Consider the following 25,778-nt stretch of genomic DNA (forward strand, 5'->3'; position numbering starts at 1 on the left):
GATAATTAGCGGGTATCGGCCTAATTCTGCTCTGCATGCATTATTTGGTGTTTTACGTTTTACACTGAGGATGTTTTCGCAGAATTCTGCATACAGAGTCTCAATTTGGTGTTTGTCCCATTTTGTGAATTCTTGGTTGGTAAGTGGACCCCAGACCTAACAACCATAAAGGGCAATTGGTTCTATAACTGATTCAAGTATTTTTAGCCAGATCCTAATTGGTACTCTACTTTGTCTCTATACTGACGCATAGCTTGTTTGATTGCCGAATGTCGAATTTTATGTTCCTTTTGATGGCATAGAAGGCCCTTCTTACCTTGTCTCTCAGATCGTTCACAGCTTTGTTGAAGTTACCTGTGGTGCTGATGTTTAGGTTGAGGTATGTGTAGTTCCCAAAGCGAGCAAAGAAGTTGTTAATTCTGTCTGGGAGCAAGACATCCTGGTCCGTGACGGGGCTGGTTTTCTTTTTGTAATCCGTGATGGACTGTAGACCCTGCCACACACCTATTGTGTCTGAGCCGTTGAATTGCGACTCTACTTTGTCTCTATACTGATGCATAGCTTGTTTGATTGCCGAATGTCGAATTTTATGTTCCTTTTGATGGCATAGAAGGCCCTTCTTACCTTGTCTCTCAGATCGTTCACAGCTTTGTTGAAGTTACCTGTGGTGCTGATGTTTAGGTTGAGGTATGTGTAGTTCCCAAAGCGAGCAAAGAAGTTGTTAATTCTGTCTGGGAGCAAGACATCCTGGTCCGTGACGGGGCTGGTTTTCTTTTTGTAATCCGTGATGGACTGTAGACCCTGCCACACACCTATTGTGTCTGAGCCGTTGAATTGCGACTCTACTTTGTCTCTATACTGATGCATAGCTTGTTTGATTGCCGAATGTCGAATTTTATGTTCCTTTTGATGGCATAGAAGGCCCTTCTTACCTTGTCTCTCAGATCGTTCACAGCTTTGTTGAAGTTACCTGTGGTGCTGATGTTTAAGTTGAGGTATGTGTAGTTCTTTGTGTGCTCTAGGGCAACGGTGTCGAGATGGAATTTGTATTTGTGGTCCTGACGACTGGACCTTTGTTGGAACACCATTGTTTTTGTCTTACTGAGATTTACTGTCAGGGCCCAGGTCTGGCTGAATATGTGCAGAAGATCTATGTGCTGCTGTAGGCCCTCTTTCATTGGTGACAGAAGCACCAGATCTTCAGCAAACAGTAGAAATTTGACTTCAGATTCTCTCTTCAGATTCTAGTATGGTGAGGCTGGGTGCTGTGGACTGTTTTAGTGCCCTCGCCAATTCGTTGATATATACGTTGAAGAGAGTGGGGCTTAAGCTGCATCCCTGTCTCACTCCACGGTGCTGTGGAAAGAACTGTGTGTTTTTTTTGCCAATTTTAACCGCACACTTGTTGTTTGTGTACATTGATATTATGTTGTATGTTTTTCCCCCAACACCACTTTCCATCAATTTGTATAGCAGACCTTCATGCCAAATTGAGTCAAAGTTTTTTTTTTTTTTAAATCAACAAAGCATGAGAAGACTGCCTTTGTTTTGGTTTGTTTGTTTGTCAAATAGGGTGTGCAGGGTGAATACGTGGTCTGTCGTACAGTAATTTGGTAAAATGCCAATTTGACATTTGCTCAGTACATTGTTTTCACTGGGGAAATGTATGAGTCCGCTCTTAATGATAATGCAGAGGATTTTCCCAAGGTTGCTGTTGACGCATATCCCATGGTAGTTATTGGGGTCAAATTTGTCTCCACTTTTGTGGATTGGGTGATCAGTCCTTGGTTCCAAATATTGGGGAAGATTCCAGAGCTAAGGATGATGTTAAAAAGTTTAAGTATAGTCAATTGGAATTTGTTGTCTTTATATTTTATAAGTTCATTGAGGATACCATCAACACCACAGGCCTTTTTGGGTTGAAGGGTTTGTATTTTGTCCCGTAGTTCATTCAATGTAATTGGAGAATCCAGCGGGTTCTGGTACTCTTTAATATTTGATTCTAAGATTTGTATTTGATAATGTATATGTTTTTGCTGTTTGTTCTTTGTTACAGGGCCAAAAAGATTGAAGAAGTGGTTTACCCATACATCTCCATTTAGGATAGATAACTGCAAATCAAAAAACAATCAAATGTTATTTGTCACATACACATGGTTAGCAGATGTTAATGCGAGTGTAGCAAAATGCTTGTGCTTCTAGTTCCCACATTGCAGTAATAACCAACGAGTAATCTAACCTAACAATTTCACAACAACTACCTTATACATACAAGTGTAAAGGGATGAAGAATATGTACATAAACATTTATGAATGAGTGATGGTACAGAACGGCATAGGCAAGATGCAGTAGATGGTATTGAGTACAGTATATACATATGAGATGAGTAATGTAGGGTATGTAAACATAGAAAAGCGGCTAGTGATACATTTTTACATCAATCTTTCCATTATTAAAGTGACTGGAGTTGAGTCAGTATGTTGGCAGCAGCCACTCAATGTTAGTGGTGGCTGTTTAACAGTCTGATGGCCTTGAGATAGAAGCTGTTTTTCAGTCTCTCGGTCCCTGCTTTGATGCATCTGTACTGACCTCGCCTTCTGGATGGTAGCGGGGTGAACAGGCAGTGGCTCGGGTGATTGTTGTCCTTGGTGATCTTTATGGCCTTCCTGTGACATCGGGTGGTGTAGGTGTCCTGGAGGGCAGGTAGTTTGCCCCCGGTGATGCGTTGTGCAGACCTCACTACCCTCTAGAGAGCCTTACGGTTGTGGGCGGAGCAGTTGCCGTACCAGGCGGTGATACAGCCCGACAGGATGCTCTCGATTGTGCATCTGTAGAAGTTTGTGAGTGCTTTTGGTGACAAGCCAAATTTCTTCAGCCTCCTAAGGTTGAAGAGGCGCTGCTGCGCCTTCTTCACGACGCTGTCTGTGTGGGTGGACCAATTCAGTATGTCCGTGATGTGTTCGCCGAGGAACTTAAAACGTACTACCCTCTCCACTACTGTCCCGTCGATGTGGATAGGGGGGTGCTGCCTCTGCTGTTTCCTGAAGTCCACGATCATCTCCTTTGTTTTGTTGACGTTGAGTGTGAGGTTATTTTCCTGACAACACACTCCGAGGGCCCTCACCTCCTCCCTGTAAGCCGTCAGTGGCACTGTATTGTCCCCAAAGCGAGCAAAGAAGTTGTTAATTCTGTCTGGGAGCAAGACATCCTGGTCCGTGACGGGGCTGGTTTTCTTTTTGTAATCCGTGATTGACTGTAGACCCTGCCACACACCTATTGTGTCTGAGCCGTTGAATTGCGACTCTACTTTGTCTCTATACTGACGCATAGCTTGTTTGATTGCCTTGCGGAGGGATTAGCTACACTGTCTGTATGCGGTCATGTTTCCGGTCACCTTGCCCTGGTTAAAAGCAGTGGTTTGTGCTTTCAGTTTCACGTGAATGCTGCCATCAATCCACGGTTTCTGGTTTGGGAATGTTTTAATAGTTGCTGTGGGTACGACATCGCCGATGCACTTGTTAATAAACTCGCTCACCGAATCAGCGTAATCGTCAATATTGTTGTTTGACGCAATGCGGAACATATCCCAATCCACGTGAACGAAGTAATCTTGAAGTGTGGAATCAGATTGGTCGGACCAGCGTTGAACAGACCTGAGTGGGGGAGCTTCCTGTTTTAGTTTCTGTCTATAGGCAGGGAGCAACAATATGGAGTCGTGGTCAGCTTTTCCGAAAGGAGGGCGGGGGAGGGCCTTATATGCATCACGGAAGTTAGAATAACAATGATCCAAGGTTTTACCAGCCCTGGTAGCACAATCGATATGCTGATAGAATTTAGGGAGTCTTGTTTTCAGATTAGCCTTGTTAAAATCCCCAGCTACAATGAATGCAGCCTCAGGATATGTGGTTTCCAGTTTACATAGAGTCAAATAAAGTTGGTTCAGGCCCATCGATGTGTCTGCTTGGGGGGGAATATATGCGGCTGTGATTATAATCGAAGATAATTCTCTTGGTAGGTAATGCGGTCGACATTTGATTGTGAGGAATTCTAAGTCAGGTGAACAGAAGGATTTGAGTTCCTGTATGATGTTATGATCACACCACGTTAATCATAAGGCATACCCCCCCGCCCCTCTTCTTACCAGAAAGATGCTTGTTTCTGTCGGCGCGATGCGTGAAGAAACCAGCTGGCTGTACCGACTCCGATAGCGTGTCTCGAGTGAGCCATGTTTCCGTGAAGCAAAGAACGTTACAGTCTCTGATGTCTCTCTGGAATGCTACCCTTGCTCGGATTTCATCAACCTTGTTGTCAAGAGACTGGACATTGGCGAGTAGTAAAACTCGGGAGCGGTGCGCGATGTGCCCGTCTCCGGAGCCTGACCAGAAGACCTCTTCGTCTGCCCCTTTTACGGCGTCTTGTTTTGGTTCGCCATCATTCCTGTATCACCGCCTGGTACGGCAACTGCTCCGCTCACAACCGTAAGGCTCTCCAGAGGGTAGTGAGGTCTGCACAATGCATCACCGGGGGCAAACTACCTGCCCTCCAGGACACCTACACCACCCGATGTCACAGGAAGGCCATAAAGATCATCAAGGACAACAACCACCTGAGCCACTGCCTGTTCACCCCGCTATCATCCAGAAGGCGAGGTCAGTACAGGTGCATCAAAGCTGGGACCGAGAGACTGAAAAACAGCTTCTATCTCAAGGCCATCAGACTGTTAAACAGCCACCACTAACATTGAGTGGATGCTGCCAACACACTGACTCAACTCCAGCCACTTTAATAATGGGAATTGATGGGAAATGATGTAAAATATATCACTAGCCACTTTAAACAATGCTACCTAATATAATGTTTACATACCCTACATTATTCATCTCATATGTATACGTATATACTGTACTCTATATCATCTACTGCATCCTTATGTAATACATGTATCACTAGCCACTTTAACTATGCCACTTTGTTTACATACTCATCTCATATGTATATACTGCACTCAATACCATCTACTGTATCTTGCCTATGCCGCTCTGTACCATCACTCATTCATATATCTTTATGTACATATTCTTTATCCCCTTACACTTGTGTCTATAAGGTAGTAGTTTGGGAATTGTTAGCTAGATTACTTGTTGGTTATTAGTGCATTGTCAGAACTAGAAGCACAAGCATTTCGCTACACTCGCATTAACATCTGCTAACCATGTGTATGTGACAAATAAAATGTGATTTGATTTGAGTTGACGTTGCTCTTATATCCAGTAGTTCCTCCCGACTGTATGTAATAAAACCTAAGATGACCTGGGGTACCAATGTAAGAAATAACACGTAAAAAAACAAAATACTGCATAGTTTCCTAGGAACGCGAAGCGAGGCGGCCATCTCTGTGTCGTTTAGTGTTTTCCAATTTTCCCAGAAGTGGTTAAAGTCTATGGATTCTTCAATTACATTGAGCTGATTTCTGACATGCTGTTCCTTCTTTTTCCGTAGTGTATTTCTGTATTGTTTTAGTGATTCACCATAGTGAAGGCGTAGACTCAGATTATCTGGGTCTCTATGTTTTTGGTTGGACAGGTTTCTCCATTTCTTTCTTAGGTTTTTGCATTCTTCATTAAACCATTTGTCATTGTTGTTCATTTTCTGTTTGAAATTTTTAGATTTGATAGGGAAGCTGAGAGGTCAAATATACTGTTTAGATTTTTTACTGACAAGTTTACACCTTCACTGTTACAGTGGAACGTTTGTTACAGGAAGTTGTCTAAAAGGGATTGAATTAGTTGTTGACCAATTGTTTATTGGTAAGTTTCCACATTTATAGCATTTCTTTATATTATTCAATTCCTTTGACTTTGATGCCTCATGACTGAGTATTGCTCTGTTCAAGAAGACCTTGATATCTCCCTCCCTCCCCCTAGTAATGCACTCAGCAGTGGAAGGTCTACTACTAAGCATTAACCTATGTACTGCGCATAACCCTGACACAGAGACACGGGAGAGACAGACAGAGAGCACAGGAGGTTGGTGGCACCTTTATTGGGGAGGACAGGCTTGTGGTAACGGCTGGAGTGGAACTAGTGGAATTGTGTCAAATACATCAAACACATAGTCAACATTTTGTTTGATGCCATTCCATTTGCTCCTTTCCAGCCATTATTACGGGGGGGAGATTAAACCTATGTAGATTTTTGGCACTCTTGCACCGTAACACAGTTCAAGTGCCACTACGATCTTTGTTATGAGGACTTTGAGGTCCACCAAGGTCACACAAATAACTCTTTAGTGATGAAAGCAGAGGAGAGCAGTAGACAAATTCAGTCTTTGTGTTGCAGAGCCAGCTGCAGATGACAACAGCCAACTAACCAGCGAGCTGGCTGGCAGGACAAATACTGTTTAGCACAAATCGTTTTTCGAGTTCTTTTAAAGAAAACAAGGATTCATGTTGGAGAAGTGAAGTTACAAAAATGAGCCAAGGAACTGCAAAATGAAACAGAGCGGTGTGTGTGTGTGTTTACTATCCTCACAAGGAGAGTAGAATGAGGAACATTCAGACAAGTGGGGACACAAGGAAAGGGGTTATTTTAGGCTTAGAGGTTAGGTTTAGGGTTAGGGTTACAATTAGCGTTAGAATCAGGGTTAGGGGTAAATGATTGGACCCCACAAAGACAGTAAAACAAACACGTTTGTGTGTGTATGCGTGTGTGTGTGATAGGGCTGGGCAATATGGCCTACAAATGTATGGGCGAGTTACAATATACAGTGCATTCAGAAAGTATTCAAACCACTTGACTTTTTCCACATTTCGTTACTTTACAGCCGTATTCTAAAACCTATTAAATCGTTTTTTTCTTCATCAATCTTCACACAACACCCCACAATGACAAAGCAAAAAACTGTTTTTTAGAAATGTTTGCATATGTATTAAAAATTTAAAATCACATTTACATAAGTATTCAGAACCTTTACTCAGTACTTTGTTAAAGCACCTCTGGCAGTGATTACAGCCTCCAGTCTTCTTGGGTATGACGCTACAAGCTTGGCACACCTGTATTTGGGGAGTTTCTCCCATTCTTCTCTGCAGATCATTTCAAGCTATGTCAGGTTGGATGGGGAGCATCGCTGCATTGGATGGGGAGCATCGCAGGTATTTTCAAGTCCGGGCCACTCAAAGACATTCAGAGACTTGTCCCGAAGCCACACCTGTGTTGTCTTGGCTGTGTTCTTAAGGTCATTGTCCTGTTAGTAGGTGAACCTTCACCCCAGTCTGAGCGCTCTGGAGCAGGTTTTCATCAAGGATCTCTCTGTACCTTGTTTCCGTTCATCTTTCCCTCCATCCTGACTAGTCTCCCAGTCCCTGCCGCTGAAAAACATCCCCATAGCATGATGCTGCCACCCCCATGCTTCACCGTAGGGATGGTGCCAGGTTTCCTCCAGACGTGGCGCTGGGCATTTAGGCCAAAGAGTTCAATCTTGGTTTCATCAGACCAGAGAATATTGTTTCTTTTTCTCATGGTCTGAGAGTCCTTTAGGTGCCATTTGGCAAACTCCAAGCGGGCTGCCTTTTACTGAGGAGTGGCTTCCGTCTGGCCACTCTACCATAAAGGCCTGATTGGTGGAGTGCTGCAGAGATGTTTGTCCTTCCGGAAGGTTATTCCACCTCCACACAGGAACTATGGAGCTCTGTCAGAGTGACCATCGGGTTCTTGGTCACCTTCCTGACCAAGGCCCTTCCACCCCCGATTTCTCAGTTTGTCAGAGCAGCCAGCTCTAGGTAGAGTCTTGGTGGTTCCAAACTTCTTCCATTTAAGAATGATGGAGGCCACTGTGTTCTTGGGGACATGCAACGCTGCATAAATGTTATGGTACCCTTCCCCAGATCTGTGCCTCGACACAATTCTGTCTCGAAGCTCTTCGGACATTTCCTTCAACCTCATGGCTTGGTTTTTGCTCTGACATGCACTTTCAACTGTGGGGCCTTATATAGGGCCTATATTTGGGCTCCAGAGTGGCACAGCGGTCTAAGGCACTGCATCTCAGTGTTAGAGGTGTCTCTACAGACCCTGGTTCGTTTCCAGGCTGTATCACAACAGGCCGTGATTGGGAGTCCCATAGGGCATTGTCATTATGGGGTATTGTGTGTAGATTGATGAGGAATGATTTTTTAAGCATTTTTGGAATAAGGCTGTAACGTAACAAAATGTGGCAAAAGGGGAGTGGTCTGAATACTTTCCGAATGCACTTAATGTATTTATTTATTTTCCCTAAATAAGCTTTGTTGCACAATTAAATGACAATTTAATTACACTACATTTCAAATAGTCAGCAATAATCTAATGAATTCAGGGCTTGTAAAATTATACCTAAGCTTAATATAAGCCTTCCACAATCATACTCACCACTAATGTATTAATGTATTATTTTATTTTAAAAATGGTTTAACCCGCTTTTTTGCAATAATCACTTATCTGGCTTCCAAGTCTGTCTATGAAAATGGCCTTTTTTTGTTACAAATAACCATAACCGTGCACAATGCACACCCACGAATAACGACCAACTTCTTGTAGCAGACATTATAGAAAATGAACACAAGCCTCGTAAACAAATCTCTCAAGCACAATCCCACATGCTAGTGGGTAGCCTGCTGATCTTCATATTTCCAGTCTAGAACAGTCGAGCTGTTATGCACACACCCTCCTCCTGTTTGAACAGCATGCCAGCATATCCACTTTCTTCAGATGTTGAAACCAAGTGGCCTGCCTGGATAAGAAGACGCTCATTTCTCAGAATGATGACTTGGCCAATTCCTTCTAGAAATGTGTCTATTTGTGTTAATCGCTCATGTATAAAACATAGACTAGAGAGCTAGCACATAGCACTTTGTGGCTAAAATACTGCAAGCGGTATGTTACATGGTACTGCAATGCCAAAAGATACTGGTAAGCAACACGTTTCCTCTTTTGTCTGTGTCAATGCCGTGCACGACAGAAACTGAGCATTCATTCTCGAAAATCAAATGTTCATTGATACTCCCGTTTTAGTAGGGTCTGCTGTGTGTCAATCCTGGGAGTCCGGGACATGAAAAGGATATCGTCAGAGAGGTTAAGTTCTCCTCTACTACAGTAAAACAGTGGCTCAATTTGTTTCGGAGTCCGTACGGCTGACTCTGTTGGACCAAACCTCAAATGGGAACCGCTTTTTGTCAGAGAGGAAGAAGTGACCTTTCACCTTTGTTGTTGTAAAGTGGCAGGGTGGAGGGGCTTGGTGTGCGTGGAGATGAGACCCAAAATGACAACATAAAAAACAAACAATTTTGCACTGAAACATACATTTGAATGAATGGAATTAACCCGATATATAACAAAGCCCTGGTGTGTGCACTGCTTCCAACATCAAAGCAGCAGCAGCAGCATTAACATTTAGAACAGTGACACACACTAGCGATAGGAGACTAACCCTAAGCCCTGGCTAAACCTAAGCAGTGTTTACAGGCAATGCGCTAAAGACAGCTAAATCGCTGCAATCCTATTCCAACCACTGATTGCCAATTATGATAATTATGTGCTACTTTAGCCCCCTTGCTGCAAGTATTAGTCGCTCCTAACCACAGATCTGGGATCTGATTACCCTATGTCCAGTTGTTACTTTATGCACTGTAGAGGTATATATAAAAAAAGGCCTAACCCTGAAACAGTGGTTAGGGGCAACTTCATGCTACTCCCTCTGGGGTGTGTTTGAGCCTTTGAAATCCATTTCTGGACCCTTTTCTGTGGGATATGATAGCGGATGTGGCGTGTGTCTGTGTGTGTGTGTGTGTGTGTGTCTGTATGTGTGTGTGCCTGCCAGTGAAAATAGCTCTGCGAAAGCCTTCTGCAACATGGCAGTACACAGACAAAGTTATGAGTCAGGCTGTTATTGGAAGTCTGTTATATAAGCTGCTTGCTTGCGTATTTGGGGTTTGGTGGTGAAGCGAGGGAGTGAGAGAGAGACGGAGGGAGCAAGGGAGAGAGGAAGGGAGAGCCAGGAAGGGTGAGAGAGAGATGGGGGAGTTTTTCCCGAACATGCTCTTCTACACATCTAGAGAGCAGAGATAGAGTTGTGACTGGACATGGAATTGCTCAGTTTTAAGACATCTGGCAGATTACATTGTGAGATATTGTGAAATGTATCAGGGATTATTATTTTGCTTACCCACTCTGTCCATTTATTTGGGTTAGCCCTGGGATTGAATAGTCTATTTGGGTTAGCCCTGGGATTGAATAGTCTATTTGGGTTAGCCCTGGGATTGAATAGTCTATTTCGGTTAGCCCTGGTATTGAATAGTCTATTTGGGTTATCCCTGGGATTGAATAGTCTATTTGGGTTAGCCCTAGAATTTAATAGTCTATTTGGGTTAGCCCTGGGATTGAATAGTCTATTTGGGATAGGCTTAGGGTTCATGGGCTACGCAAAGAGAGACAATTCTGTTTGAAAGGAGAGGGAAATCCCTATGGTCCAGTACTCATGCAATATCTTGACCCAGATGTGTCGTGACCTGTGTATTACAGTGGTGTTCTGTTTGGTTGTGTGTGTTGTCGTTGGAGTGTGTTTTTGTCTAAGAGTGCGTATTTGTGTCTAACTGTGTGTTAGAGCCCTGAGAGCTTGACGTGTGTTTTGGAGTGTGGGTGTGTTTCTGAGGAGTGTTTGAGAGCCTGGAGACCGGGATGCAGACTGCACAGACCATTCTCTCTCTCTCTCTCTCTCTCTCTCTCTCTCTCTCTCTCTCTCTCTCTCTCTCTCTCTCTCTCTCTCTCTCTCTCTCTCTCTCTCTCTCTCTCTCTCTCTCTCTCTCTCTCTCTCTCTCTCTCTCTCTCTCTCTCTCTCTCTCTCTCTCTCTCTCTCTCTCTCTCTCTCTCTCTCTCTCTCTCTCTCTCTCTCTCTCTCTGCTCTCTCTCTCTCGAGAGACCACACAAGAGCACGCTAATCTGTTGGCATGACAACTGGGGTGGAATATTTGGCTGAGGAAGAAAAGATGAATGAGCTACAGTGGCTGTGATGTGATATAAATAAAAATGTCTTCCCCGAAAAGCCTTCAGAAGGCTTCAGAAGACAGACAGACAGTCAGTCTATGCTGCTTTAATTACAGACAGAGCGGAACGATGCTAGATACACACAAGTAGAGAGGGTTTGCCTCATCCTCTAGTCGTCAAAAAGCTTTTAAAGCCCAATGTGGAATTAACAATTACACAATGAAGAGTGCATGGTGATGACTCACAGCCACGACATCTGTTTGGTGAGTAGGCCTAGACTTAATGATTCTGATCAAAATATGCTTGTTGTCTTTATCAAACTAATGTTTATACATATTTTCAGTATGGGACCTGTCTATGTGTAGGGGGGGTTATAGTCTAGCCTTAGGCTAACCAATTCTAAATGGCACTAGCAGTTCGCAAGTAGCCAAAGTGGAAAATAGACAGGATGTAATTATTCCAAAACTGCAGCTCGTTGTTGGAACACATATTTCCCTACTCCAATCAACCAGTCCATTTTTGAACGAAATATTTGTCATACTTTTTAACTCTTTTAAGCATTGTTGTGAAGGGGCTAGTAAGTTAGCATTTCACTGTAAACCTGGCCTCCTGAGTGGCGCAGTGGTCTAAGGCACTGCATTGCAGAGCTAGAGCTAGAGATCCGGGTTCGAGTCCAGGCTCTGTCGCAACTGGGAGACCCATGGGGCAGTGCACAGTTGGCCCAGTGTCGGCCGGGTTAGGGGAGGGTTTGGCCGGCAGGGGTGTCCTTGTCTCATCGCGAACTAGCGACTCCTGTGGTGGCCCGGGAGCAGTGCACGCTGACACGGTCGCCAGGTGTACAGTGTTTCCTCCGACACAGTGGTGCATCTGGGTTAAGTGGGCATTGTGTCAAGAAGCAGTGAGGGTTGTGTTTCGGAGGATGCGCGGCTCTCGACCTCCGCCTCTCCTGAGTCCGTACGGGAGTTGCAGCGATGAGGCAAGACTGTATAACAACCAACTGGGAAGAAAAAAAGGGGTATACAATTTTAAAAAGCCTGTGTGACCAATAAAATGTGATTTGATTTGGGTTGTTGTTGGAGGTCAATTTGGACAGAAGAACGGTATAAAACCAAGGCTTGGAACTGGGTCTGAATTTCTAGTTCCTGCTGACAGCCTGCGAGCAGTGCGGAGAGATGAGAGCACCTTTAACTACTTCCCACAGATGATGACGTAAAACATCTAAGAGTTTCCTAAGCAAAGTGTCACGCTGAGAGAGAGAGAGAGGAAAAGAAGTGGTGGGGTTCCAGGGAAACCGTGTTGGCGGATGAACGAGTGTCTAACGTGAGACCTTAAAGCTAGCTTTCACCTCCACGTCTGATACACTTTGGCCAAAAGCCATAGATCAGGGATGGCCAAGAACTACTGGCTGTGTAGACTGGCAGGCGTGTTACAGCAGGGCTGGAGCAAAAGCCTGAATGAGAGGAGGGTTGGCCATCCCTGTCATACTGAGTGTGTCAAACTCTGTTCAAGATTTAGAAATTCAAAGGGTGGCATTTTCACACTAAGGGCTGGAATGTTCAATGGAGTCTCCAAGAGAAACCCCATTTAAAGTGTATTTTTGGGGGCCAGGTAAAAATGTGCTTAATCTGGTTCCGGGAACCCCCCCCAATGTTCCCAAAGACAATTATTAAAAGTCAAAATAGAATTTAGAATGCTATTGTCAAGGCAAATAATTTAGTGAAGGGGTAATTTGGTGCCAACAAACTTTTTAGCCAAAGTCTGGATGGCTCATCAGATCTCGAGGCTTTAAGTTGACACACAAACAAACAGGCCTTCGATCGGTCATACCTTGGATTACTCTTAGTCTACCCATCTCAGGAAGAAAGGCACAACGATCAAATGAAACTCTAGGTCTTGGCCAACCAAATCTTGGTTAAGATTGCCTCCCCTAGTAAAACCCTGAGGTTTACGTCACGACAAGAGAGAGGAGAGTGGGAAATAACTGGGAGCTCTCGAAGCAAAACAATAAGTATTGTGTGGCTGCCAGTCCAGTCCAATTAAGGAGCCTGAAATGAATCAGGAAGAGTGACAAACTACATCTACAAACTACATCTACACCAGATATTCAGCCTCTCTTGGAGGAAATCAAAAAAGCCCACTTTGTCATAAAGTCTCGCTCAGTCTTAGAACAGGGTCAGAGAGAGAGACACTTTCCTGTCTATCTAGTTAGTTCATGGGAAGATGATCTCGTACTAATGAGTATTCACTGGAATGTGTAATATTGAGTCTACTGCTACCGCACAGGCTATGTCTACCTCAACCGGAAATAACAGTTTTGCTTTACGCACATTAGGAGACCTAAATAAGGTGGTTGTGGAATGTGTGTGTGTGTGTGTGTGTGTGCGTGCGTGCGTGCCTATCATTCTTCCAGGGCTCCCGAGAGAGAGAGAGAGAGAGAGAGAGAGAGAGATGGAGGTGACTGAGGGTGGGAGTGCTGTCAGAGTCATACCATGAACACAGATACTCACAAACCTTTTTCCCCTCTGCTAGGGATGGAATTAGGGACAGTAAGAGTGAGGGATGAGAGAAAGGATGAGAAGGAGATCTGAGGAAGGATGCGACCTGCCCTGGGGCTGCTTTCTCCAGCATGACGTCATTTAACTGATGGCCCGTAACCGCGACGACAGACACACACACACGCACCCACACACACACACGACAGACGGCTAATTCAACTTGAAACTTTATATTTTATGACGGTTGAGCGTTTGACCGAGGCCGTCTGGGCTAAGTGCTCACTCACACAATGAAACTGGCAACACAGTCAGTCTGCTTCCCTTTACTTACAGTATGACAGAAAGCCATCCCTCGTCTCTACTCACACAATGGTTGGGTCTGCAACCTGCAGCCCAATCTGGATATCACTGCAATTTCTCTGTTTTACATCTATTGCATCATTTTACAGTGTATTTCTTGCATGGCAACCACATGTGTGGGGACATTTTCCATGATTTGACAGAGTCTTAGGCAAACAGACAGACACTTCCTATTCCCAGGAGAATCGTACAACAGGAAAACTTACTATCACCCAATACCTAATCATACAAGCAATAATGTCCAGTCCAGTAGCCTGAGGCTTTAAACATGATCTTTAGAATGGGCTGAATGATAACAATGAATCAGTTAAAAGAGCTTTGGGTCACTGTTACTTTTGGGGGATAGTAAATCCCTTACAGCGATAGAGAGGAACTGAGAGAGAGAGGGAGAGTGAGGGTCAGAGAGACAGAGAGAGAGAGAGAGAGAGAGAGAGAGAGAGAGGGTCAGAGAGACAGAGAGAGAGATATTGAGGGTCAGAGAGACAGAGAGAGAGAGACAGACAGACAGATGGAATTGTGAGAGAGAGAGAGAGAGAGAGAGAGAGGGAGAGATACAGAGATACAGAGAGACAGATGGAGTGTGAGAGAGAGAGAGATGGAGGGAGAGAGATAAAAACAACTAATATGCAGATGGAAAGAGGCCCAACCCTCGGGTTTTAGCAGGAGGATAAATGGGTCTGATGAGAAAAAGAGCATCCTCCTCACTTCTCTCTCTGGTCTGTTGGAGCGCCTGTGGAGCAGACACACACACACACACACACACAAACACACACACACACTTCGGAAAAGGTTAGATTTGCTCTCTTGGCTGTGTGTGTGCTCCTGTGGTGTTGGCCGATGCTGGTTGTCGTGGTTACCTGGCATTATTCTGGGATGCACAGCCTCCGTCACCATGGAAGCCAGGCAGGCGCAAAACCCCCAGAATCCTTCACAAAGGCTTTTCTAAGGCGTGTACTACTCCTTGACCACCTTTTAACCCATATTATTTCCATCACACCATCTATCGCTCTCTGACTCTCTCTCTCTCTACAACCATCACTCCCTTTCTCTTTGTATTTCTGCCTCTGCTCCCTTCCTCCGTCCTCTCTTTTGCTTACCCCTGCTTTTCTCACCATCCCCCACTGTCACCCCCCACCCCCTCTCTCTCTCCCATTCCCTCTCTCCCCCTCTGATTTCCCTGCAGTTTTTTCCCAGCATGCATTTTCCCATTTGAAGTCCTCTCAGATTTCCTCTTTCCTATTTTCTATCTGTCCCTTTATCTCTAATTGTCTCTCCTTCCATCACTCTCTCTCTCTCTCTCTGTACTAATAACCTGGGTATTGATCCAGCTGTAGAAAGCCGTGTCCATTTCCTGCTTAGTGGGAGTCAGCTGACACACTCTACTCCGACACACACACACACAGAATCACGGAGCGAAGAGGAGGGATACACCCCATGCACACACACACACACCACACACACCACACACACACACACACACACACACACACTGCTGACAAAGTGCAAGGGAAATCACAATGAGCCTACAGTATGCATCCGTAAACAAGGAAGGACAATACAACAGACACCAGTGGTTCAGTTAGTGGTTTAGGAAACATGAATACAGCTAAAGGGGTTGAAATTATTTTGTGAAAGTAAAGCAGACTTGAAAGACTTGTTCATCTTTTCACAGCGTGATGGTGATTTCGGCGTGTTTCTCCAATGTGTTGGAGATGAGAGGATGTGCCGGCCAGCAGGCTGCAAACACCACGCAGGCAACTGGGAATGTGTGCCACAGACTCTCTTTCTCTCCCTTCTCGCCTTATCCCTCCGTCTCTGATAAGTCTCCCTCTGTTCGCTCTCTTCTCCGCTTCTTCCCTGTTTGTCTCTCTCTTTCTTTCTCCCTCAATCCCCCCGTCACTGTGCTAACAGTATCCTGACTGAAGCAGTGACTGACTGCCAGGGCCTCGTCCAAATCAAACAGGAGTGAAGCTATTATCCCTCCGACCACAGAGACCCATGCTGGACAGCAGTCAGAGGAAAACCACATTGCATGCTGACTTTTCCTTCGTGCCTTTTACAGTAATACGAGACTGAACTGTGTCTGAATAACCTGTAGATTTACTCAAATCCCTCTAGCCTTCTAGCCAAGTGCGTAAAGGTGCTGGTTCTCACAATTGTACCACAGCAGGGATCATGTATTAGAGGTGGTATTGTAAGGAATGCCAGTACTTAAGCAGTGGAACATTTGAGGTGTTGGTTCTCTGTACTTCTACTGCAACCACTGCTCTAACCCCTGTATCTGTAACTTACTGTAGCCCTCACTGTAAATTACTGAAGCTACATAGCCCTTCTGCCTTAGCTGTAATTTACTGTAGCTACATAGCCCTCCTGCCTTGGCTGTAATTTACTGTAGCTACATAGCCCTCCTGACTTAGCTGTAATTTACTGTAGCTACATAGCCCTCCTGCCTTAGCTGTAATTTACCAACGCTACATAGCCCTCCTGCCTTAGCTGTAATTTACTGTAGCTACAAAGCCCTCCTGCCTTAGCTGTAATTTACTGTAGCTACATAGCCCTCCTGCCTTAGCTGTAATTTACTGTAGCTACATAGCCCTCCTGCCTTAGCTGGAATTTACTGTAGCTACATAGCCCTTCTGTCTTAGCTGTAATTTACTGTAGCTACATAGCCCTTCTGTCTTAGCTGTAATTTACTGTAGCTACATAGCCCTCCTGCCTTAGCTGTAATTTACTGTAGCTACATAGCCCTCATGCCTTAGCTGTAATTTACTGTAGCTACATAGCCCTCCTGCCTTAGCTGTAATTTACTGTAGCTACATAGCCCTCCTGCCTTGGCTGTAATTTACCGTAGCTACATAGCCCTCCTGCCTTGGCTGTAATTTACCAAAGCTACATAGCCCTCCTGCCTTAGCTGTAATTTACTGTAGCTACATAGCCCTCCTGCCTTAGCTGTAATTTACTGTAGCTACATAGCCCTCCTGCCTTAGCTGTCATTTACTGTAGCTACATAGCCCTCCTGCCTTGGCTGTAATTTACTGTAGCTACATAGCCCTCCTGCCTTAGCTCATATCAAACATCTCCAATCGAAAATCAAATCAAGAATCGGCTTTCTATTCCGCAACAAAGCCTCCTTCACTCACGCCGCCAAACTTACCCTAGTAAAACTGACTATCCTACCGATCCTCGACTTCGGCGATGTCATCTACAAAATTGCTTCCAACACTCTACTCAGCAAACTGGATGCAGTTTATCACAGTGCCATCCGATTGTCACTAAAGCACCTTATACCACCCACCACTGCGACTTGTATGCTCTAGTCGGCTGGCCCTCGCTACATATTCGTCGCCAGACACACTGGCTCCAGGTCATCTACAAGTCCATGCTAGGTAAAGCTCCACCTTATCTCAGTTCACTGGTCACGATGGCAACACCCATCCGTAGCACGCGCTCCAGCAGGTGTATCTCACTGATCATCCCTAAAGCCAACACCTCATTTGGCCACCTTTCGTTCCAGTTCTCTGCTGCCTGTGACTGGAACGAATTGCAAAAATCGCTGAAGTTGGAGACTTTTATCTCCCTCACCAACTTCAAACATCTGCTGTCTGAGCAGTTAACTGATCGCTGCAGCTGTACAGTCTATCGGTAAATAGCCCACCCATTTTTACCTACCTCATCCCCATACTGTTTTTATTTATTTACTTTTCTGCTCTTTTGCACACCAATATCTCTACCTGTACATGACCATCTGATCATTTATCACTCCAGTGTTATTAATCTGCAAAATTGTAATTATTCACCTACCTCCTCATGCCTTTTGCACACAATGTATATAGACTCCCCTTTTTTTCTACTGTGTTATTGACTTGTTAATTGTTTACTCCATGTGTAACTCTGTGTTGTCTGTTCACACTGCTATGTTTTATCTTGGCCAGGTCGCAGTTGCAAATGAGAACTTGTTCTCAACTAGCCTACCTGGTTAAATAAAGGTGAAATAAAAAAATAAAAAATAGCTGTAATTTACTGTAGTTACATAGCCCTCCTGCCTTGGCTGTAATTTACCAAAGCTACATAGCCCTCCTGCCTTAGCTGTAATTTACTGTAGCTACATAGCCCTCCTGCCTTAGCTGTAATTTACTGTAGCTACATAGCCCTCCTGCCTTAGCTGTAATTTACCAAAGCTACATAGCCCTCCTGCCTTAGCTGTAATTTACTGTAGCTACATAGCCCTCCTGCCTTAGCTGTAATTTACTGTAGCTACATAGCCCTCCTGCCTTAGCTGTAATTTACTGTAGCTACTAGGGGTGTGAACATTTAAACGTTAAAATGTTTCAACTAAGTTGGGATCCTTAACGTTAAGAAAAATCCCTAACCTGAAACACAATAGTTTCTCCCTCCACATAATTAACATCACAGTGCAGTCATCATAAACCATTATTTTCCATGTTATAGCCTAACTAGACTATATGCCTATAAAAGCCCGGGGGAAGTTGTGTAATAATTTAAAATAAAACCAGCGAGGGAGAGGCAAACTTTCGGCTACTTTGGTGAATTTGAAGACATTGCGAGATGCAGATCACCAAGTCATATGTCCCTACCTCGCCCTAGCCTGCCTGCTCTTTCTCTCTGCTAATGACACAAGTGTGTGTTCAGTCTGTTGTGTGTAGAGCATCCTAGTTTAGGAAAGAGTGGTCTGCGCACAGGCAGCAGGAAGGCTAAAGATGCACAGTTCTGGTCTCCTAGTGATGGAAGTTAGTCCCGCTTCAGAAAAGGCATGACTTTACAGACTGTTGAACTCCAAGTCTCCAGGGAAGGTTTATTTTCGGCGTTTAAAAAGCCGTAGTGTCGTCTACCCTAACAGACAAACAAACATGCCATAGCCGAGGCGCTTTCAAGGGGCCACATACGATTATATCTGAAAAGGGTCATCGATACAGTCGATACCGGTAACCTACTGTAATATCATATTATGAGACAGAAACCTACCCCGTGCTCGCAAGACCGGTCCCATGAATCGCCTAAAATAGTATGTTAAATAACGCGATTTAGCAAGACATTGTGTAGAAAGATAACGCATCTATTTAGCCTACCATGAAAAAAAAAACAGCATAAACGACGCAGCAGCACATCAATCAGCAACGTTTATTGTCGTCGGAGAAACAATAGCACATTATATGCCAGAACAGAATAGGACTGTACAGAGTCAGTCTTCTGACGCAGCACCTTTTTTTTAATGGTCTGAAAAGTCATCAACTATCCACGTGACTGTTGCTGCGTTCTGTCTGTTAAAGGGCTGCGGTAGATATAACTTCATTGCCTGAGTCTACCGGTCAAACACACGTAATAGGCCCACTATTCTGTATTATGAATTGACGTGGAATTGTATATATTTTTCCTTCAAATGTGTTTTTTTGATAACCGATCAAATAAATGTCAGTTTAAACGGTAAAGAAGAATTGTCCAGTTGTCACATCCCTCGTAGAAACATACCCTCTGGGCCTGGCTGTGTTAAAAGCTGCTTACCAGAGGGAAAACTCAGTGAGTCTGTTAAAGCTGATCTAATCATCAGTTAGAGAGGAGAAATCTGACCAGTGATCACACACCAGATTACTACTGGGCGAAACCTGAAACCATGGACGGATGGCTGACACAATGATAAATTACTGATTGCAAGGATAAAGGGGAAGAGTGTTTGGGTGCCAGACAGACATAAACTTGATAAAGATGGTGCCGGAAGACAACAAAAAAACACTGCACAAAACATTGAGCATGTGTCTCAGAGCATTCTGCAACCATGGCGACAGTGGCAACATCAGGGAAGGATGCTCCAACGCACCATGGGAGCTGCAAGCGTTTACGAGGAGAAGAGAAGGAAGAGAGGAAGAGGAGGAGCAGCAGGCAGAGAGAAAGGAGAGGGCAGACGGAAAGAACAAAGAGCCCCGGTCTCTGCCACAAACAAGCTACAGCTACAACACACACACACACACACACACACACACACACACGGCTGCAGCCTTCAGAGACAAACACAACACAACAGCACCACTGTCATCACCCCAGCAGTCTTGGCAAGCTTCTTCACAAGGCATCAATGCCTCCTCCTCTCTTCTCTTCTCTCCTCCTCCCTCATCCCCTATCAGGACCTAGACATTGACTGCACAGCTTACACATTAACATTCTACCCCAGCCCCTCTGCAAGGACAACCATTCACAGCTGGCACATAGAAACACAATGTATGGAACAGAACTGACACGGCTGTCCATTCCACAGGATAGACATGTACATTCATTCTGTACATTGGATGTCTATTTATACATCTATTTGCAATCCCATCAAGGACCCTGCTCTCTAATAGACACAGGGCTTGACTATTGGTAGCTGCAAATCTCTACTGCATAGGCAATATGATTATCAATGATGTCATTTGAGATGCAGCCAATAGGAAAGTAGATACCAGCTTGACTGTGCTACTGTATGCTGCTCTGTTACTATTGCTCATTGCAAATTGGCTGTGGTCCTCACTAATGCGCATAGCATTACAGTATTACTGTCTCCCCAATGGTAACCTATCCAACCCAGTGTAGCGCAGCATCACAGTAACCTACCCAGTGTTACCCAGTAGCCTACCTGACTTTAAACTCCTGCGCTGTGACCTGGACCTGGGCACCAGCAGGCACAGCCTCAGTACAGTAGATCTGAGGGAAGTAGAACCGGTGGGACTGCACGTTTATATCCATGGTGCTAGTTACCGCACATCAGACGCACAGCACAAGCCCAGCTACAGGAAAGATTCAAGGATTTATCTAGTTTCTCCGTGTCTCTTCTGATTCTTCTTTCCTTTCCCCTGGTCTGTCCGTCCAGGCTGTGGCGTGAGTTAACGATAGAGGTCAGAGGTTAGCGATGGCATCCCAGTAATTCCCTCTCTGCGTCTCCGCACCTAATGGGGTTGCCGTGGATTCACAGTCACAGCAACGGAGAGATACAGCCGGGCTTCCCCCTCTCTGCCAAATACACAACACCCCCCTTTCCTCCCCTCTCTTCACTCGATCACCTCTGCTGGCTCCTCACAGACACACAAACCTATTTCTCCAGTAACAACACAGCAATTCACATGGAGCAGGACAATAAATACATACAAATGAAAGAACAAAGACGCTTCCAATGACAACGCCTTGAGGAAAGAAAAGGACGCAAACAAAACAACTCTTTTGGGTCCTTTTTCACCAACGCATCCTTTGCCACAGCAGATATTTTAGATGAGGTGGGGGAGAGAAAAAGAGGAGAGAAAATGAAATAGGAACAGAGAAAAAAGGGAATAAATGAAAAACGAGAGCAGCCCTCAGAGTCGGAGAGCACTGAATGAGAGACGAGAGGAGAGCCCTTTGGGTTTTTTGCCGGTCGAGTGAGTGAGCGAGTAAGAGAAGGAAGGAGAGAGAGAGAGAGAGAGAGAGCAGTAGAGCAAGAAAGGGTTGCGGTAAAGTGAGAGAGAGCGAGAGAGAGAGAGATTCACAGTGCTGTGAGGCGTTGCCCTCACACTGCCTCTCCTCTGCGTGTCTCACTGGATTACAGCCTCCACTTCCATCCCTCCATCCCTCTCTCCCCTCCTCCCTCTCCCCCCTCCCCTCCCAGCTGTGATATGAGCAGTTGGCCGCCAGCCCCAGAGGCTGCTGGTCCTCTACTCCCCCTCCTCACATCCCTCTCTCCTCTCCTCTTCCGGCGCTCTGATTGGACGGAAACAGGGATGTGTAAGCCCGCACGGAGCGAGGGATGAGGAGAGAGCATAGTAGAGGAGGAGTGACTGTTGTTAATTCATCCGATGGCTCCCGTCTTTCTCGCGTCTAATTCGAGGTGGCATGCCAGGGTGGGGTGGAGCTACAATACGGCTGTCTCTCTCTTCTCACACATCACACACACACACACACACACACACACACACACACACACACACACACAGCTTACATAGAGAAACACACACCGGTGGGTAAATAGAGATACCAATGCGTCTCTCGTTCAAATAAATATCTGAACCACAGATATATGAACCGATATGGAAGTACTTAAGAGTACTGTGCGCAACCTCCCATTGCCACATTGCCATCCCAAATGCCTAACAAGTGAAGCGTAGTCCGTTCAGAAGGGAAACCCCGAGTGTGGCTGATTGCGTCAGCTGATATTACACCAATTGGGTTCACACTCTAATTACACGCTGTCTATTCAGTCTACCAGCACTACACACGCTTCCTCCACGCCGGATGTCACGTGCTTGCCGTGTTGCTATGACTAGCGACCACACTCTGCGCCAGCTGTTTCTGATATCCCACCACCGCCCCCAGCCTCCACCTGTCTGGGTTTCTTCCATCGAGGGATTTGGGTATAGCCTATCGCACTCACTACTTCATATCACGCTTGGCTCTGGCAGTGAAGCTACCCTGAGGGAGCCCTAATGCCAAACCACGCAGTACTATAGTGTCGAAGGAATGGTAAAACATGCACGTCGTGTTTTCTTTCTGAACTGACCGTACTGCGTTTCTTAGACGTCACACACCCATTTAGGTATTTCGACCGCATATCCCGTCCATTTCTGTCGACGTCACTCACTCTGGTTGGAAGCGAAAACGACTTCAAAAGAGCCTGCGGTAAAACCACTGATCGGTTTAACACCTAAGTATCCATCCCATGTTCCAGAGGACCGTAGAGGTTAGATTATATATCTGATATTACCGGGGAGAGCTCCATCATCTCATCTGCGGCTCAAATATCAAACCACCACACTAAATCCCTAGGCTGCATCGACACATTCCCCTGAAAGGGAAAACAGAGGAGGAATTAATTCTATTCCTACGGAGACAGGTTCCCATCTCTTTCAACAGTATTAGTAGCACTCGTCTAATTCTCTCTGTCATGGACCATTCAATTATTATTGGTGGTTGATGTGGTTGAAGCATTAAGGCGGAGTACAATACAGTACAGTGGGAATGTTTCTGATCAATCAATTGATTCTTATCAGTATCCTGTGATTCTTATAAACAGAGATACAGTCTATTTAACTCAGACAGCATGAGGGCACAAGGCCAGACCCAGATGCAGACACGGGAGGCAGATGGTTTGAGTCTTTGATATTTATTACATCCAAAAGGGGTCGGCAAGAGAATGGTCGTGGACAGACAAAAGGTCAAAACCAGTTCAGAGTCCAGGAGGTACAGTGTGGCAGGCAGGCTTGAGGTCAGGGCAGGCAGAATGGTCAGGCAGGTGGGTACAAAGTCCAGAAACAGGCAAGGCTCAACACCGGGAGGGCTAGAAAAAGAGAATCGAAAAGGCATGAGCACAGTGAAAAACATGCTGGTTGACTTGGAACATACAAGACGAACTGGCACAGAGAGACAGGAAACACAGAGATATATATACCGGGGATAACAAGCGACACCTGGAGGGGGTGGAGACAATCACGAGGACAGGTGAAACAGATCAGCGTGTGACAGAGTGACTATTAGAAGGGAGCCACTGGCTACCAGTCGTTATGTGCCTGTAGTACAGGGACTGTGACTTGAGTCTGTTGTTGTGTCTGTGCTCTGAAGAGAAGCTCAGGTCAATAAAACCAAGAGGCTGCCCCCCTTCACCAAACTGCTCCCCTGACAATAGAAGGCTCCTGGAATAAATGTGTTGGTCTCAAGCAACACACTGATTCAGACAGAGTACAGAAGAAATGCAGCATTTCAACCACACTGGTCCAAGCCGAACCAATCCAATCCCTCTGTCAGTCTGCCATCCATTCTCTATCTTTATTGAACTAGTAGCAGTAATATCGCCCCAACTAGGGCTGGGCGATATTCAGCATCATCAATACTGGTATGGAGCCACATACTGGTACAGATTTATACAATATCGTCTTTAACAATATGTTGTGACAGTGCTAAATTAAATGAAAAGGTCTATAAACTGGACTACTTCACTAGAACTTTCATTGTTCAGAAACAGAAAAAAGGGTCAAATACCACCATACTGTCAAGAATGTGAAAAATATTGTGATATGATGTTTGACCATGTCGCCCAGCCTTAATTTCAATCATTACTGGTCTTTGTCAGGCAGAGTCTTCATCAAAGCTGAGCAGACAACCTCTCTGTCCAGTCTCTACCATCTCTGTCTTTATTGAGCTAGTAGTAATGCAACAACATTTCAACCGAGCTGAGCTGAGCAGACAACCTCTCTGGCCAGTCTCTGCCATCTCTGTCTTTATTGAGCTAGTAGTAATGCAACAACATTTCAACCGAGCTGAGCTGAGCAGACAACCTCTCTGGCCAGTCTCTGCCATCTCTGTCTTTATTGAGCTAGTAGTAATGCAACAACATTTCAACCGAGCTGAGCTGAGCAGACAGTGTGCCATGGACACAGGCTGTGTCCAATCAGAACCTGGTGATCTGTGACTGTTGACACAATGAACTCTTCGTGAGGGCATTATCTAGTCTTTACTGTCCATGGTGTGTCTGTGTGTGTGTCTGTCTGTCTGTCTGTGTGTGTGTGTGTGTCTGAACGCTAGAGTGTTACTATAGCAGTCAGACCATTCACATACAGCAGGGGAGACAGCGTTCTTTTATATATATATATATATATTTTTTTTTTTCAATTATTTTGGGGGGCTTCTTCTGTTCCCCACTCTATAGTCAACTAATTCAACAAATTCAATGAATATGGCACTTTATTAAAAAAAACAAAAGCAGTTCATACAGTCTCATAGATCATCATAGAATGTTATGATGGGGGAGATGGCCTTCTGTCCAACACAGGGGAAGGGAAACAGGGAGACCTAGTCAGTTACACAACTGAATGCATTCAACTGAAATGTGTGTGTATGTATGTGTGTACAGACAGCTGTCCCTAAGCTGATCCTTGATCAGGTTTAACGGCTCTCTCCAAGGTCAGAGACTCGACGAGCCGTGGGATTGGGCAGGAGTGACAGCTGCAGCAGCCAATCAGATCCATCGCCTCTGCTGCCAATCAACACCCTGCCACAGCTGATTTGGCAAGCGCTCTCACAGGGGGGCAACGTCAGGTTTAGAGTGGACGCCTCCTGCTAGTGCTGTTGAATCCCCTGCACTGACAGAAACCTTCCTTCCTATCTGCTTCATTCATTATATTAATGGCCTCACTGTATTTAATGGCCTTGTTCCAACACTCGCAAGGCTAGCAATGCTTTATTAGTGTCACGCACGCAGTGCTATGTAACGCCCCACATGTAGAAGTATAGAGAGTCACATTCCCTGTCATACAAACAAGCACACACACAGTCAATCGTAATCAAGACAGTCACCACAGGCGCAGGTTTACGGCCACACACATGTTTACTGTAGGCTACACAGCTTCAGAAATTCAACAACAGTTTTCATCATTGGCTAAAGCCTCACTTCACAACAGACCAAACACCAACTGTACAAGGTCTGCAAAGTGTTTGTTATCAAGGCTGTTCTATTAGAGCTACTACCGTTTCTCAATGCTCTACACAACGACACCGAACGGACAGAGGGCGGAAAAGGAGGAGAAATGTCAGCCTTACCCGTAATCATCCAACGAGTACATGGCCTCAGAGAGAAGGAGAGGAGGCAATTCTTAATGAGATGCAAGGAGGGAGGAGAGGATGGAGGGGAGGAAGAGGGGATACAAATCTGACAACGGTCAAGGAGGCCAATGCCGCTCCTCTCACCCCGATTCCTGACATATACACACAGATAGAGACAGACAGAGAGAGAGAGAAAGACAGAGAGAAAGAGAGCGAGAGAGAGAGACAGAGAGAGACAGCGAGAGAGAGAGAAAGAGAGCGAGAGAGACAGAGAGAGAAAGAGAGCGAGAGAGCCAGAGAGAGAGAGACAGAGAGAGCCAGAGAGAGAGAGACAGAGAGAGAAAGAACAAGAGAGAGAGC

At 45.1% G+C, this 25,778-nt stretch overlaps 1 pseudogene; it reads right to left on the bottom strand.

The window, feature by feature from the left end:
• LOC112250563 overlaps window positions 1–21,421 on the bottom strand; it is a 51,031-nt pseudogene extending 29,610 nt beyond the window's left edge.
• Window positions 21,422–25,778: the final 4,357 nt, after the last annotated feature.

The sequence above is a fragment of the Oncorhynchus tshawytscha genome, linkage group LG05, assembly GCF_018296145.1.
Source record: "Oncorhynchus tshawytscha isolate Ot180627B linkage group LG05, Otsh_v2.0, whole genome shotgun sequence".
Taxonomy (NCBI): Eukaryota; Metazoa; Chordata; class Actinopteri; order Salmoniformes; family Salmonidae; genus Oncorhynchus; species Oncorhynchus tshawytscha.